The 14,256-nt window shown below is 41.0% G+C and overlaps 1 long non-coding RNA gene across 1 annotated transcript; it reads left to right on the top strand.

Moving 5' to 3' along the window:
• The first annotated feature begins 2,781 nt into the window (after nt 1-2,781).
• LOC145878563 (uncharacterized) lies at nt 2,782-4,665 on the top strand. Its single transcript, XR_014392003.1, has 2 exons — nt 2,782-2,986; nt 4,054-4,665. It is a non-coding gene; the product is annotated as an uncharacterized LOC145878563 (long non-coding RNA).
• The last annotated feature ends 9,591 nt before the right edge of the window (nt 4,666-14,256 follow it).

The following is a 14,256-nucleotide window of genomic DNA, read 5'->3' as shown; positions in this document are numbered from 1 at the left end:
GTCTCTGGGCAGGGACCAGCAGCTCTGTTTGTGAGTGGTCAGCCTAGTGGCTCAGAGACTGGAGATGCGTGGTCACGAGAGTACTCCATGTTTTTCTTCACCTGTTTGAATGAATACAACATCGTCCGGTTGGAATATTATCGCTATTTTACGAGGAAAATCGTATAAAAATTGATTTTAAACAGTGTTTGACATGCTTCTAAGTACGGTAAAGGAACATTTCGAAAAAAATTCTCACGAAATGCGCCTGCGTGTCACCGTTCGGATAGTTACCTGAACGCACGAACAAAACGGAGCTATTTGAATATAACTATGGATTATTTGGGACCAAAACAACATTTGTTGTTGAAGTAGAAGTACTGGGAGTGCATTCTGACGAAGAACACCAACGGTAATCCAATTTTTCTAATAGTAATTCTGAGTTTAGTGAGCCTCGACTTGGCGAGTGTCTAAATAGCTAGCCGTGATGGCCGAGCTATGAAGTCAGAATATTGCAAAATGTGCTTTTGCCGTAAAGCTATTTTAAAATCTTACACCGCGATTGCATAAAGGAGTTCTGTATCTATAATTCTTAAAATAATTGTTATGTATTTCGTGCAGGTTTATGCTGAGTAATTTAGTAAATTCACCGGAAGTTTTCGGTGTGTATGCTAGTTCTGAACATCACATGCTAATGTAAAAAGCTGGTTTTTGATATAAATATGAACTTGATTGAACAAAACATGCATGTATTGTATGACATAATGTCCTAGGAGTGTCATCTGATGAACATCATCAAAGGTTAGTGCTGCATTTAGCTGTGGTTTTGTTTTTTTGTGACATATATGCTTGCTTTGAAAATGGCTGTGTGATTATTTCTGGCTGGGTACTCTCCTGACATAATCTAATGTTTTGCTTTCTCTGTAAAGCCTTTTTGAAATCGGACAATGTGATTGGATTAACGAGAATCTTATCTTTCAAATGGTGTAAAATAGTCATATGTTTGAGAAAACTGAATTGTGGTATTTTAGTGGTATTTTAGTTGGTTTTGTATTTCGCGCGGTGCGATGCAGTTGGCTAGGGGTTCCGCAGGCGGAACGGGGTTCAACTAGCAGAACGTCTGTCCATAAGAGGTTAAACTAGTTTTAATGACTCCAACATAAGTGGATGTAAACTTACAACTTCAACTGTACTTCCTGAAGTGTTTCCATTCCCCTTTTAAGTGATGCTCTGTTTCTGTAATTTTTCTTGATTTTTGAATTTGATATGATGTAGGCTAGGGCTGGGCGATAAATCAATATCCCTCAATAACGATATAAAAACGTTTAGATTCATTTTCGATAATGTCGATATAGAATAATTAGGTACAGCAGTCCAGTTCACCTCTGACACAGCAGGAACGTGCGGAGAAGTGACAATATGCACGTGGAGAGGTATACGCCCTCAAAAACCACTTAGCACCTCGAGTGATGGAGTAGCCACTATTAAATTTGCGATGATTAATCATCCGCTAAGAAAAGGCAGCCAAAACGTGAAACCAACATCAAAATGGAGAGGTCAACATACAAGTATAAGTAAAAATGAATGTAAATAAGTTAGAAATTGTGCTACTAATTCACGACAGCACAAGCACATATCGGAAAAGTAATGATGTTTTTGTTTGGTTAGCTTTTGGAAACGTTAGCTAGAGCATACAACTTGTCCTGGCATCACAGTTATACATTGTAGTTTTCGATTTACCTGATATCCTCCGATGGCTAGCATTCGATGTCTGCGGATGTGTTGTCTTCTAGCCAAAACATGAAATGCAGTCATCATTCACTGTGTCGCATATAAGGCACACACAACAGCTACCGGTGGTTCCATGATGACAGAAAACACAACCGTGGGACGAACTAGTGACACATTTCTGGGCAAGGGCGGGGTCCATTTAAAATGTATTAATTCTTCCCTCGCCCCTTGCCCTGCAAGTGTCAACTCATCATACATCATGATATGTCATCAGGGCGGCAGGTAGCCTAGCGGTTAGACCGTTGGGCCAGTAACCGAGCGGTTCATGGTTTGAATAATCAAGCCGACCAGGTGAAAAATCGGTCGATGTGCCCTTGAGCAAGGCACTTAACCTTTATTTGCTCCAGGGGCACCGTACTACTATGGCTGACCCTGTAAAAACAACCCATTTCGCTACACCAGCAATAACACATGCTAAACACGTGTATGTGACAAATACAATTGATTTGATTTGAAGTGTCCACTTAATTTGAGGGGAGAGGGTGTTTTTTACATGTTTGGAATGCACCCTTTGAATTCGGACTGCAGTCAGAGGCTTACCTTTAGTCATGTGATTTACAAGAAGAGTGTTGGGGTGGGGTGGTCACATGTATTACAAGAAAGAGAGATTTGGTCAAAGACAATACAGTATGAAGATAAGTTAAAAATGATTATCCTATTCAAATCCGCGACTACACATGTAGGTGATGTCATGGCGACGTTGGCTGTCAAAGCTCAGGCGTAGAAGCAAGTCATCGGGTCTAATGGTCATCTTGCGCCGAATTGCGCATGTGCAAGCAGGAAAATCAAAGGTAGTCCTTCGATATAAACTTGTTTTTGACTAAAATTAAAACGTGTCAGTTTATTACTTTCACGGGATTGGTGAAATAACATGTTCAACTACTTAAGAAATTGTCTCGAATCTAGGTTTTTCCTTTTGATTTTGTGAAAATGAACAACTAAGGAAGATATTTTCACTTCTCTCATTGACTTCTCAAGCACCAAATCCCTGCCTGTTCTGTTCAGTCTGTTTCACAAGCGTTCCTGGAAGTCTCGCGATGTTGCACCTCTGGGTTTAGAAACTCTGTGATTTGGTCTATAAAACAGGGTGTCACTCCCGGTCTACATCTTGGTAGAGATACATCCCGACCTATGGGCTCTACTTGGCTTCTATTTTGTACATCTACTTGTGATTTCTGTCTGGTTGACATCCATCGGAAAGCTTCGTTGATTTAAGGTAGGCTACTAACCCTTATTTCATTTCGATAAGCCTAAATGGTTGCTAAGCAAAACCTTTACTGTCCAATCATTAAAGCTACAATCCGCATTTGGTGAAACTGGCACGTCCGTTTGGGATATTACAACAACGAAGTTACTTCAAAGGAAGAACACCTTTCTTCCATCTGACACAACTGTCTCCTGCGTTTCATCACTAAAACAATATCAAAGGCGCTGTTTCACCAAATGTAGTTATAATTGTAGCTTTAATTGTAACTTGAATTGATAGTTGAGAAATAACATTGTCCGTCCCACCACTTATTGTGGTCCGCAGCTGAGGGATGGGGCTAGGGAAATGTAACCCCTCTCAAATTCTAGACAGTGCTCCAGATGCCAGGACTGACAGTCCATGACATCTGCATTATAGTTTTAACCATCTTTTGAATCTATACATAGCTTTTTATATATTTATAAACAATGGAGTAAAATAAGTGTCTTTTTCCCCATTAGAACCCAAAATAAACAATCGTAAGCTCATGACGTATTTATAAGTTATATTCTTCAAATTGCTGGTTATACTGTGTCATTAATTTAAATGTAATTATATATTTTTTGTTAAATATGTATGTACCAATCCCGGACAATAGCTGTAATAATGTGTATGCTTTATTGAACAAAAGAGAACCATCGCGCTCTCTCAGAGGCTTGGCTGGTGCGTAAAACCCGCTGGTGTAATGGGTTCGCACTCAAGTTGTCGCATAAAGCTTTCTTCATTATTCTATGTTTTTAGTAATTTTCACTGCACACAGATGTGTCGGCTTTACAGCCTTCAGTGTGTAGTGACAACATCTGTAAAGAAACAGATGAGCAGCAGGTGCTTCTAATCAGGGTTTCCGCTTATCTGCCCTTCTGGGATGTGGCTTTTCTGGTCTGACTGTATTCAAATGAGTCAAAAGAAATACACAATAGTAGGGTATGGGAGCAGGCACGAAGGTCAACTCACAAATCAGACAGTACAAAATTACTGCTTTGCGAGCGAAAGCATTCACTGTCTATTTTTGTTGTTATTTTCATATCATCTCTAAGAAAGTCAGAGACCAACAAGCGAATGGGTGGAGACTGGTCAAAAGATCGGGCGGATAAGGCAGAGAGAGACCTCGATCAAGCCAAAACTGAAAAACAGAAAGTGGAGGAGGAAAAGAGGAGGACTGAAGAGGAAAACAAGCAACTCCTTGCTGAGAAAGTGAGCATGGAAACAGAAAAAAAGATGGAAGAAAAACGAAGACAGGAGATCGAGATCCAAAGACTAAAATTAATAGAACACAATAGACAGCGAGAGAAGGATGAAAGGACCAGGATAAAGCAGGAAAAAGTAAATGCAAAAGGAGATCACAGAACTGTATAAATGTATTCAAATATTAAGAGACAAGGGCATAAACAGTTAATTTATCCACAATGAATTATTGGAGAAAGTACACAATCATTGTATACTTTTAATATCTACAATTGCACTGCCTGTTTTATTTTCCTCAAATGATGTGCTTAAAGGGATAGTTCACACAAATGACAATGATTTAATAGCCCTGTTAGCAGTCTTTGGTTTTGTTTACCTGGCTGCTGCCATCAAATGCTTTTCAAAACCAATGCCTGTCAATATCTGAGAATCTGTAGCTTTGCAATAAATAGATTCTATTGATGCCATGTTGCCGGATCTCTTCTGACACAGAAAAATCCACACATTTTATTCAGGATTTATCACTTGCGCTATGCACATTTTAATGACTAAAATAAACTATCCAATATACTTTGCTAGGCAGTAGCAGACACTGCAAGAAGCCCCTGGTGTGACTCAGAGTCTACTGTGATTGGTAGAGCTATAACACAGTGGACCACTCCTGTCCCTTAACCCCCACCTCTACAGCACCGGTTAGATGTCAATGTCATCACTCAGTAAAACACCTCAGCATAACACAGCAAATATGGATACTCAGAATTTCTTCTGAAACAGGCAAAAAAAAGTGATCAGGTTGAGTTAGTAGTGAATGAGGTGGAGAGGGTAGAACAGCCAGAAAGGCATTTATAAAATGAGCAATGCTGAGGTAGTAGAACTAATGAAATGAATCATAGGTCTTATAACCTATATCATTCTACATGTAAACATGCTTGGCTCGTGTTATTTCCATATAGTCTATGTGACTATTTGTGAAGAACTGCCCATTATTAAATTGGTGAAATAATGTAATTGTGCTTTTATTTTTACTCTTTATTCATTTAGCTACTTTTTCTATTGTTGCATTTTTGAGAGGTGAACTTGCAAGAAGGGGGAGGGCAGCCAGAAAGAGGGGGGAAAGATGGTCAGCCTTGTGGTTATATTGTACAGTGAACAAAACATGAAATACATAGGCCTTTTAAATTGTGTCCTCAAATGTTACGTAATGGTAGAATTGACGAGGTCTGATAACTCATTCCATCCACAAGTCCATTTTTCTTTGGCTCAAGTCTCTTTTATATTCATATAGCCTAGGGGGCTATGTAGCTTCTTATCTGTCGTGTTTGGAGTTGTGTTGCGTTGTTATGTGAACATTTAAAATGTTTCTTTACAGTTGAGTTGACCTGGTTGTGTCTGTATACTAGGATAGGGCTGTAACGGTACAGCTATACCTACCAAACCGTTCGGCACGGGGACCTTGGTTTGGTCCGCACTGTGAACCTGAATGAATACAAAAAATATTTCAACTAAAAATGAAAACACTAGGCCTATAGGCTATGCCTACGCTGGGTTGAATGCCATTGTCCTGTGAGTAAAGCTGAAAAAATATTGTAGGTTATTCTGTTAACATGTAAACCATATATAGCTTCCAAATACATTTTCAAAACTCCTGTGAATATCATCTAGAGCGCTGACTGACAGTCCTTCTAGAATTTGAGGGTTACCAGCCTCATCAAAAAGCTAAGCTGTATGCCAAAACAAGAGGTGTGGCTGCTGTTTTGCTGAAGAACAAATCCAGAGTGTAGAGAAACTTCTGTATTTTCTACTCACATTTGTAATATATGTCCTCTATTTTTTTCAGTTTGGTACATTACTTAAGTCAACTTAAGGTGGATTGTTTTAATTAAGACTGTATTATGTCCACCAGAAAACCATCAACATGTTCAGTGTCTTTGTTTTTTTCCCCCAAAGAAATAAGAGCACCAATCGTTAGGGCTCCAGAGTCCTCTTCCTGTTCAGAAAGAACAACAAGACTGGAGAACAAAGATGTGAATGACTCAAATGTTTGCATAACATACTGTATCAGTGATAATTTACACACGCTGCATTGTCTGGTTAATGAGCAAAATAACTATGATTTTTATGTTGACAGCCATATTATCTGTTGCAATTTTCTAATACCGGGGCTGCTGAAGTAACCCCAGTTCTGATATGTTTTCAGAACACTGAGTCATGTCTGACTCGGAGACCATCGAGCTAGCCGCTCTGGGCCGACCCTTCCAGCTGGGGATGCTGTATGACTGTCGTAGAGATGTCCTCATTCCAGGTACAGGAAACTATTCCTCTTTGGTTTGGAGGTAATCAGTGTGCATCATCTTGAATTCATTGACAGTGTTTCCACCACTGAGTTGGATAGAGGGCACACTGTTGTAGCACAGAGAACACCATTGAGGGCTTTCACCATTTTAAAGTAGTTTCTACGGATTTAGGAAGAATCAGCAGGAGGGGTCAGCCAATGAATTGCACTCCTGAACAGACATTCCATAACTGCAGATGTCAGTAAATCACCAATCTTGGCTTTATACCTGTTCAGACTATACTGTACACACTTCACACAGTAGGTGGTGATATGCACCTTTTCAGTTTATTTACAAACTGCTAATACACTCATAGAAGTTGAAGACATTGGGGACATAATTGTGAACATAAGCAACCATTTAAATTTAAACAGTTTCTCCAGCTCAAAATGAGTCTCAGCTAATTAAAATTGTTGATTTACTTGCGCGTGACAGAATGCTAAATTGTAGCTGGTCCCATCAGATAATATCCTCTCTGGGCTAGGCGGGACGAATTCGTCCCACCTACGTAACAGCCACTTTAAGCCTGTGGCGCGATTTTCAAAACCTTAAAAATCCTATTACTTCAATTTCTCAAACATATGACTATTTTACAGCTATTTAAAGACAAGACTCTCGTTAATCTAACCACACTGTCCGATTTCAAAAAGGCTTTACAACGAAAGCAAAACATTAGATTATGTCAGCAGAGTACCAAGCCAGAAATAATCAGACACCCATTTTTCAAGCCAGCATATAATGTCACCAAAACCCAGAAGACAGCTAAATGCAGCACTCACCTTTGATCTTCATCAGATGACAACCCTAGGACATTATGTTATACAATACATGCATGTTTTGTTCAATCAAGTTCATATTTATATCAAAAACCAGCTTTTTACATTAGCATGTGACGTTCAGAACTAGCATACCCCCCGCAAACTTCCGGGGAATTCGCTAACATTTTACTAAATTACTCACGATAAACGTTCACAAAAAGCATAACAATTATTTTAAGAATTATAGATACAGACCTCCTCTATGCACTCGATATGTCCGATTTTAAAATAGCTTTTTGGTGAAAGCACATTTTGCAATATTCTAAGTACATAGCCCAGGCATCACGGGCTAGCTATTTAGACACCCGGCAAGTTTAGCACTCACCATAATCATATTTACTATTATAAAAGTTTGATTACCTTTTGTCTTCGTCAGAATGCACTCCCAGGACTGCTACTTCAATAACAAATGTTGGTTTGGTCCAAAATAATCCATCGTTATATCCGAATAGCGGCGTTTTGTTCGTGCGTTCCAGACACTATCCGAAATGGTAAAGAAGGGTCGTGCGCATGGCGCAATTCGTGACAAAAAAATTCTAAATATTCCATTACCGTACTTCGAAGCATGTCAACCGCTGTTTAAAATCAATTTTTACAAAATTTTTCTCGTAGAAAAGCGATAATATTCCGACAGGGAATCTCCTTTTCGGCAAACAGAGGAAAAAATCACAAAGGCGGGGGCGGTCAGGTCATGCGCATAAGCCCAGAGTCCCTTGATCGGCCACTTGAGAAAGGCGATAATGTGTTTCAGCCTGGGGCTGGGATGACGACATTCTGTTTTTTCCCGGGCTCTGAGCGCCTATGGAAGACGTGGGAAGTGTCACGTTAGAGCAGAGATCCTTAGTAAAAGATAGAGATGGAAAAGAAGTTCAAGAAATGGTCAGACAGGCCACTTCCTGTAAAGGAATCTCTCAGGTTTTGACCTGCCATTTGAGTTCTGTTATACTCACAGACACCATTCAAACAGTTTTAGAAACTTTAGGGTGTTTTCTATCCATATGTAATAAGTATATGCATATTCTAGTTACTGGGTAGGAGTGGTAACCAGATTAAATCAGGTATGTTTTTTATCCAGCCGTGTCAATACTGCCCCCTAGCCCTAACAGGATAACATGGCATAAGTTAGCGCTATGCTATCCTCACCAGTTGGCAGCGATTATATTCTGTCTGATCCCTCCAGAGGACCCAGATTGAATGATCTAATCCTTCCTTAACCCAAAGGAAGTATCTCCCAGTTGACTACTTCAAATGGTGAAAGTCCTGAATGGAGCTGCCCATGCTAAAACAGGCTTTTGGGCAATAAAGTCCTCTATGATGCTGTCACAGAATCGGCCATTGCAGAGAGAGATTAGCTTTCTGGTGCATCTCTATGGTTACCACAGAGTAAGAAAAGCTAGAGGACACACTTGGGACAAAAGAGTGATGTCATGCAGGTTGTTTTTGAAGTGTTCATATTGTAGTAATGCTGTCAATGACAAAGATTACCCTTTTTTTTCCTTCTGAGAGTGTAATGTGGCACTATTTGTCCCTGTAGGGGAACATTCTAGATAGAGTTCTATCTCGAACCTTTCTGGTTCCAAATAGCAACCTTTATTTGGTACCCAGATTCTATTTGACCTGAAAGAAGCTTCAGATAGAACCCATTTCCAGACTGGTTCAAATGGTGCTACAGAGCATTCTTTACTTCTGAGTGTAGGAGGTGTAGGTTTTCTAACTATGGGTTGACACCTAGAATGTTTACTTTGAATTAAATATTTACCTTCAATTAGTTATTTGAATTAAACTATGTTTACATATAGAAATATTTACACATGTACACGTTGGAGTATAATTTTCACAATAAACGTTCTTTGGTCATTCTCTTTAAACTGCAGGTATCACTCTCTGGGATTCTGAGATGCTGCAGAAACGCATCAATGTCCGTCCACAACCGAACACTGACTTCAAAATCATTGCTTCAGACTCAAGTGAAGCCAAGTCAGAAGCTTTGAATGTGTCTGCATCTCTTGAGGCCAGTTTCCTTGGTGGCTTAGTCAGTGTGAAGGGTTCTGCTGAATTCCTACATGACAAAAAGACCTCAAAGCATCAGTCTAGGGTTTCTCTGCAGTACCGTACCACCACATGCTTCGAGCAGTTGACCATGGACCACCTGGGGGCAGGAAATTTGAAATACTCTAATGTCTTACAAGAGGGCTCTGCAACCCATGTGGTGACTGCCCTGCTGTTTGGAGCGCAGGCCTTTTTCGTTTTTGACCAAGAGGTTTCCTCAGGAGAGAACCACCAGGACATCCAGGGAAACCTGCAGGCCACAATAAAAAAGATCCCTCAAATGTCAATAGAAGGGCAGGCAAATTTGAAGATGAGTGAGGAAGAGCAGAGAGAGACCAATAAATTCAACTGCACTTTCCATGGTGATTTGGCACTAGAAAACAACCCTGTCACATTTGAAGATGCCATCAAGGTGTATGTTGGCCTGCCATGTCTGCTAGGGGAGAACGGAGAACATGCTGTGCCCATGACTGCCTGGTTTTATCCTCTCAAGAAGCTGGACTCTGCAGCTACCCAGCTAGTCAGGCAGATCAGTGTTAGCCTGGTGCGTCGCGCACAGCGAATCATGGACGGACTGGACAATACTGATATACAATGCCAGGACATGATGAAGGATGACATGGCTATCAAGTTCCCTGAACTCAAAGCCAAGCTCAACAAGTTCAGGGACTTGTGCTCAGAGTACAAGCTGGTGTTCCAGAAAGGTCTCTGTAAGGTTCTTCCCAACATAAGAGGAGGAGGAATGGAGGAGGAAGAGCTGATAAAAATGCTCAACAGCAAAGAACGTTCTCCATTCCAGAATGACCTCATGATCACGTACCTGGACGACAAAGAGAGAGAGATGAATGTTGTCCGCTCTTACCTTGACATAATGAAAGAGGTACAAGTTGTGTATTCCAGCAGTGAATTGGATGGAATAGTGCTTGATAAAGCTAATGATTATGTAGTGTGTTTTGCATTTTCCTATTTGAAGGAGAAAGAAGAGTATGTGGTAGACTTGGAGAACTACTTGCTGGAAGAATCAAAAAGTGATTTTTCACTGATACCTTACAACCCCAACGCAGCTGGGAAGACTACAGCAGAAAAGTGGTTTCGCTCGGGGGAGGTAACGACCCTAACTAGGCAAACCATAAATATGTTCCTAGACTTCAAAGATTCAAACAAAGGCAGAGAATATCTTGCATTCTGCATTGCATCAATTCCAAACAAACACCTCACTGCTTCCTCCATCCATGTCTATGAAAGAGGTACACTTTTGAGTCCACAGTTTGAGCTGCCATCAAAGCCAGGTGTTCCCACCATCAAGAGTCTGGAGCATGACTGTGTCCACTTGCAAGTCAACCCTCCCAACCTTGGTGTTACCTCTGTGGAGTCGTACCAGGTTTTGTACCAGGCTGAGCAGGCTGACTCTGAGTGGACCGAGGTGAAATCGGATGCTACAACTAACCAGGTCACCATCAGTCATTTGGACCCTTACAAAAAGTATCGCTTTAGCTGCAAGGCAGTGTGCAGACCTGGTGTGAGCCTCCCCAGTGACTGGACAAAATATTTCAGAACCCGCCCATGTAGCCCTCCTGGACCACCCACAGAGAAGAGGATAGAATCGGGAAGTATCAGAATGAACTGGGACATTCCTACCATAGCGGGAGATGATGTTGAAGTCATTGGTTATGTGGTTGAATACAGAAAGAATGTAAAGGCTATAGACAATCAGATGTGGCACACCATCAAAACCACCACTAGAGAGAGTACACTGGAAGGACTTGAGGCTGACACTGCATACAGCATCAGAGTCTTTGCTAACTGTGGCGAAGCAGGGAATAGTCTACCCAGTTCTGAGACTGTGCTGACTACCCTTAGGGTCTCTGATCCCCAACCGAAGACAAGCAAATCAACCAGAGCAAAAAGTGAGGAGTTCCTCACAAAATCCCAGAAGGTGGAAAAGGGCAACCCCTCAATCCACTGGCTGAATCTGGAACCGGAGTTGTGTGTAAGTGACAGTTTTGACCAGTACAGATTTGGGAAGAAAGTTGAGCATGGTAATAACAAGGTGATATTGCTTCTGGGGGCCACAGGTGCAGGAAAAACAACTCTGGTCAATGTCATGATAAACTACATTCTCGGGGTAAAATGGGAAGAACGTTACCGCTTTAAGCTCATCCATGAGGTGACCAACAGGTCACAGGCTGAGAGCCAGACTGTGGTTGTGACATCATACGAGCTCTACAACCAGCCAGGCTTTCAGATTCCTTATTCTCTGACTATCATTGACACACCAGGGTTCGGAGACACCAGAGGAATGGCTCAAGATAAATTGCTCACCCAGATGTTGAAGGATTTCTTGTGTCATCCTTTAGGGATTGATCACATTGATGCAGTCTGCATTGTAGTGCAGGCATCACTTGTTCGTCTCAGTCCTCCCCAGAGATACATCTTTGATTCCATTCTGTCCATCTTTGGAAAGGATGTTGCTGAAAACATCCTGATGCTTGTGACATTTGTTGATGGGAAGCAAATACCGGTGCTAGAAGCCATAAAAGCTGCAAATCTGCCCTGTAAGAAAGACAAGAAGGGGCTACCAACCCATTTCAAATTCAACAGTTCATTTCTGTTCTCAAAAGAGACGGAGAGCAGCTCTGAAGATGATGATACTGATGATGATCATAAGGCCCAGTGTCCAGAGCAATGGAGGTCAACTTTCAAGGAGATGAAGAAATTTTTCCAAGCACTGGAAAGCATTGAGAGTAAAGATCTGACCCTGACAAAGAAAGTTCTGGAAGAACGTGAGCTTCTGGAGAAGACCATGACACGCCTGACCCCTCAGATCACAGCAGGTCTGTCAAAGCTAAGTGAGATCAAACACTTCAAACAGTGTCTGGAGAACGAGGAAGAGAACATGATACAGAACCAAGATTTTGAGACTGAGATAAATGTGCTGCAGGTGAAGAGAAGCAAATTATCCCAAGACTTTGCGACAAACTGCAAGATATGCAATTTCACATGTCACACCTGCTGCTTCCTCCCAAACGAGGATGAAATCAAAAGTTGTGCCGTGATGGATGATGATGGCAACTGTACCATATGTCCAGGAAAATGCTCTTTCACTGACCACGACAGGGAAAAAGTCTTGTTGACATATGAAACAAAGACTGAGAAAAAGACTATTCAAGGAATGAAGGACAACTTCATGAAGGCGTGGGGCAAGTCTATGGAAACCAAGGAGATGCTGGATAAGCTTGAGGATGAGTTTCATAGGATCAAGGATGCGCTGATGAATTTGATCAAGAAGTCTTCTGACTGTCTCAAGAGACTTAATGATGATGCACTGAAGCCAAGCTCTCTCTCCACTATGGAGTACACTGACATACTCATTCGCACAGAGGAGGACGAACGGAAGCCAGGCTTCGAGGATCGGATCGTAGAGTTGAAGAAAATGAAGAAAGAGTCTTTGATTCTGGATAAGATTGCAAAAGGAGAAGATGTACTCCCAAATGAGCGAGAATTCCTTAAGGAAAATAGCATAGACGGCAGGGCGTTCCAACAAATCAGTCATGGAATGTTGTCCTGTTAACATTATCTGGAAACCAAAATTGGGTCTCTGTCACATCCTGACCAGTAAAGGGGTTATTTGTGATTGTAGTTTGGTGTGGGTGTGGCAGGGTGTGTTTGTTTTGTGTATGTTGCGATTTTGGGTACAGTTTTATGTCATGTATTTCTATGTTTGTATTTCTAGAATTTCAATTTCTATGTTCGGGTTTTTGGTTTTTGCCTTCAGTTGGAGGCAGATGTTCTTCGTTGCCTATAATTGGAGGCCATATTTAAGTAGGGGTTTTCAGCCTTTGTTTTGTGGGTGGTTGTTTCCATGTATAGTCAGAGTACCTTACAGGACTGTTTTTCGTCGTTCTTTTGTTCAGTGTTAATTTTTCTTCAAATCTACAAGAAGATGATTCATATACCCGCTGCATATTGGTCCGATTTCTCCTCTTCAGACGACGAAGTTTATGACAGTCTCCATTAGAACATTAAGCTTCCCAATGTTGTAGGAGCGTTTGCTGGGTAGATCCAACTGAGATGTGGGGCTGATTTGGATTTGTATTAAAACTCTTAGCCTCGTGTAAAGCCTTATGTTAATTTGTCCACCCCAAGGTAACTTAACAAAAATTAGGGCTTTGATTAAATCAGAACTGCATAGAAAATCATTGTCTTTGTTCAGGCAATGTCAGAGGTGTAACTGCATCAAATCTCTGAGTGGCTCCTCTTGTGGTCATTGTCACTAAGCCACACCCATACTACCGGTGTTAGAAGTTCAGAAGGAGAAAGTGTTGGCTATATAGAAATAATGACACTCACATTGAAAATCATTAAATTCAAGAATAATGATTGATATCAGCCTAATGGAGGTGTATAGTCGTGGCCAAAAGTTGAGAATGACACAAATATACATTTTCACAAAGTTTGCTGCTTCAGTGTCTTTAGATATTTTTGTGCAGATGTTACTATGGAATACTGAAGTATAATTACAAGCATTTCATAAGTGTCAAAGGCTTTTATTGACAATTACATGAAGTTGATGCAAAGAGTCAATATATGCAGTGTTTACCCTTCTTTTTCAAGACCTCTGCAATCTGCCCTGGCATGCTGTCAATTAACTTCTGGGCCACATCCTGACTGATGGCAGCCCATTCTTGCATAATCAATGCTTGGAGTTTGTCAGAATTTTTGGGTTTTTGTTTGTCCACCCTCCTCTTGAGGATTGACCACCAGTTCTCAATGGGATTAAGGTCTGGGGAGTTTCCTGGCCATGGACCCAAAATATCGATGTTTTCTTCCCCGAGCCACTTAAGTTATCACTTTT

Source organism: Salmo salar, chromosome 04, assembly GCF_965601325.2.
Source record: "Salmo salar chromosome 04, fSalSal1, whole genome shotgun sequence".
Lineage (NCBI taxonomy): Eukaryota > Metazoa > Chordata > Actinopteri > Salmoniformes > Salmonidae > Salmo > Salmo salar.
Note: the sequence above shows the minus strand (reverse complement) of the source record. Positions and strands in the feature narration are given on the sequence as shown.